The following is a 4,068-nucleotide window of genomic DNA, read 5'->3' on the forward strand; positions in this document are numbered from 1 at the left end:
AGACAAAAAATGAGTCATTTATAAAATCGGTTACCCTATGGACTGTAAGAAAAGATGTGAACGAATACAAGTGTGGACATATTTATTGCCAGCGCTAAATTTTTTATACAGGTCGGTCCCCTGTTAATTACAGCTTGAAACTCCCCATTGTCTGAAAGTTGTTTCCTCCGAGAATAAAATCGTAAGTCGCCTCCGGGCTCAGCAAGTTAGTTTCCGCCCTGACCGGGATGTTTTTACAAGACGAGCTGTCTACATAAAAAGCCAACATTGTTGTTGAGCTAATTCTCTTTTCACAATTATCCGCGATTACTGCTCCATCAAAGCCGTGCTCGAGGGGCGGCGCTCCGAACTCCGTTTTTGATGTCTTTACGACCGCCGCGGCGGTATCCGAATCGCACCGCCACAATCGGCGACATTATAAACAAGATTTACTGTTCCGGAATTAACCCGGAGCCGGCCCGGATCGATCTTAGAGAAGGGCGACAATTTTTTCCTTCTCGAGTGCCAACACGTCGTTATTCCAACGACAAGAGCCAACAGGCGAGCGATTACCGTTATCCTGGAGATAATCCCTCGTACGCGCACAAAACAAGCACAGAAAACAAGTGTCGTGCAGAGCGGGCCGAGAAAGGAACAGGTCCTTGTTTTATCAGGATAAGGAGCGGTTGCGGTCCGCCGAATATAAACAGGCAATTGTCTGAAATGAAGCAATCAGTGGCTCAGTCGGCGATAAGAGCGCCGCGTAACGACCGCCAGGGGAAACATTAACAGACTCCTCGTCAGATTACTTGCACATCTCGCTGCCGCTGGCGTCGCGTCCCGCACCTCCTCTTATTAACCGAAACCAAAGAGAAAAAAATTTGCAAACCTGACATTAACACGTGTACTTACAACAACGATACAACATCAAATTCAAGTCGTTTTTCCACAGTGTGAAGATTTTTTGAACTTTTTGATTCTATAATCTTGCACCTTGATTTGTTCCAGCATCAAAACATTCTGTTTAAAGCTGCGTTTAAACAAAAAGCCCCTGCCACAACACGCCGTTACGCTTAGCCCTTAAATGGTGCTAAACGGCAGCTTTTCTTGATTGAAACCGTCAGCTTACAATGTACGAACTGCGCTCTCCCATGAATAAATGCGTAAAAATTGAGCCGCGGGGGTGTTTTAAATCCGGCCTATATTGGCCATAATGGCGCTAATAGCAATTCTGGGGCGTTATGCGGTAGTATCTCGTTAAACCGGCCGCCACAGCTCCGGTTTACGTGTCATTTGCGGCCAGACTGGAATTAAAAGTTAGGGCCGTTTTATCCATCGACGATACAGGCGATCATGTGTCCGTTCCGGGCACGAGTCCGGATTAGATATTTTCCCCGGTGTCGGTGTTTAAGGCGCAAATACACAGTATCCGTACCTTTTCGAGCATCCAAAGCTTGGCGTGGATTGACGTGACGTAACTTCCTCTTGGCTCTATCTGTAAATGTAAACAAGCAAGTGTAAATCACGTTGCGATATTGGCGGTGTGCGCCATAGCGCAGCCGGCATCAGACAGTCGGCGGTTCCGGAGGTGACCAGATAATGTGTGCGGCTGGAACTAATGACCGGCGAGTCCGGTGATTTATCCGGGCCCACAGATTCCGGTATCTCTGTTTATAACAACACGCTAGCACCGGCGACGCGCAACGTTTTGATATATACCGGGCCCTTATTAGCCGTAATCCTCCACCTAACTCAATTACAAGTGTTGGGCCCGCGCGGATAATTTATGCTTCAAATGCTATCTCGATTTAATTATTGCATGCGCATCGATGTATTAACGCGAAGAAATTTTCTCGGGAGGAAGCCGTAATGTAACAATGTTTTCAATATGTATATCGACGCGGAGGCATAAAGAAAATTGGTTGATGTAAACTGGTCCCCGCGCTGTAATTCTGCACTGAGTGGTGAGCTGGCGAACACTGAGCGACACCTGCACCACTCATCGTAATTACTTCTGCCAACTTACATTGTCTACGGGCTGCTACGGCCCTACTGCAACAGTTACACATTCGACGACGGTTTCATTTTCCTTATTTATTTGCCACGTTAGAAATAACGGCGAGTTATGCTGATGTTGGAGCAAGAATGAAACACTTGCTGCAGGTGGAAATGAAAGAAACTCACATTGATCTCGCTCTCTCCGAAGTGTTTTCTTCGGTTAAGATGATCAAAATGTGTGGCTTTTTCGATTTAGTAAAAATGTCGCCTAAACAACTGTCCCATTAAATTTTATATACTTTTTTGCACGATAGAACAATTTTGCTTAGTTACCGCGCCTGCTGTTGGAACAGTAAGTTGAGTTTACTGGTTACCAAGATAAACAAAACGGTAAGTACAAAATTTACTTACCGTTCTAGAACGGTAAGTAAAAATTTAAAAATAGTCATTAAAAAAGAAGGATTTATATTCATTCTCAGACCGAAATTTTGATTTTTCAGGAATTATTGAAGAACAATTAATGTCAATTATTTGTAACATTTTTAGTTTTATAAAAATAATCGAAATTTGTCTATCGTGCAAAAAATTTTATAAGCATCTCGAACGTTAAGGACTATACCGATCTCAGACAATAATTGGAGTCGTCGCTGCGCTCCTCCTCCAAACAATTGTCTTCGATCGGTAAAGTGTCCTTACCGTTCTTAATACTTAATATACTATTTTTATTAATTTTTTGCACGATAGAACAATTTTGCTTAGTTACCGCGCTTGCTGTTGGAACAGTAAGTTGAATTTACTGGTTACCAAGATCAACAAAACGGTAAGTAAAAATTTGAAAATAGACATTTAAAAAAAAAGATTTATACAGGTTGTTTGGTAAGTAAAGCACCAACTGTCACCTGAAGAATCAGAATGAAAATTTTCTTTCTTTTACATTTCTTGTAAAAGTAAAGATTGTAAAATTGACCTATCAGAACTCGAAAAATAATTAAAGATCTGACTGAAAACATAGTAGTTTGGTTTTGACAAAAACGAGAGTGCCAAACAATTGTCACATTTGACATGATTGATTGATTTGATGAGTGGCGGCACAAATGTACTTAAAACTGAATATTTAATTCAAAAAATAAATCGTATACGAAATTATAAAACCAATGAAATTGTCCTTTGTTCCGATCTAAACCAAGATGTAAACGCCGCAACAAGGATTGATTTATTTTAATATCAGGACCATTGCGAAATTGTTCAGCACATGTTGACAGATACCTGACAGCGTACGCCTGTCACAAAATGTCAGGTGTGACATGGGTGACATTTTGTTCCATGTAATTGGGCAAAACGAAAGATCGACACGACGAGCAGCGGAAAAAATCTGAACATTAAAGTGTGTTTTTTTATGTGAGGGGAGTTCTGTGGTGTTATAGTTTGTACGGTGAGAGATTGAATGACAGAAAAGTCACTAAATCTACGCGATAAAAAGTGTACCATACGCGCGAAATTTAAAATAACAAAATAACCCCAGTTACTGACAACCCTGTCAACCCATTTCGCGTAGAAATTTAGTGTTTTTAGTGTATTTTGTAGCATAATTTGCTACCAACCTATATGTCAACTGTCGAAATCTCCCAATCTCTCACCGGATAAACTATAGAAGTGAGTTTATTTGTTGATTTCTTGTGTTGTAAACGCCGGAATACAAAATTGCATCATTCAATGGGCCGACATATTGTTGATTCACAGCGCCATCTCTAGCTAGTATGCAAGCCAAATGCCTTGATTCCTTAAATTTTCTAAATATCCAAGCTGTGACGTGATTGGTTACTTTTACGTCCTTCTACTGCTTACAAAAATTGTTGCAGAAAAAAAATTCTTCGAGATTTCAATTACTACCACCTTCGTAACATTGCTGTTACAGTTTAGTTCTTTACTTACCAAACACCCTGTATACATTCTCATACCGAAATTTTGACTTTTCAGAAATTATTGCAGAACAATTAATGTCAATTATTTCTAACATTTTTAGTTTTATAAAAATAATCGAAATTTGTCTATCGTGCAAAAAAAACAATTGTCTTCGATCGGTAAAGTGTC

Source organism: Gnatocerus cornutus, chromosome 8, assembly GCF_029298725.1.
Source record: "Gnatocerus cornutus isolate USDA-ARS CGAHR chromosome 8, icGnaCorn1.1, whole genome shotgun sequence".
In the NCBI taxonomy this organism is placed as follows: domain Eukaryota; kingdom Metazoa; phylum Arthropoda; class Insecta; order Coleoptera; family Tenebrionidae; genus Gnatocerus; species Gnatocerus cornutus.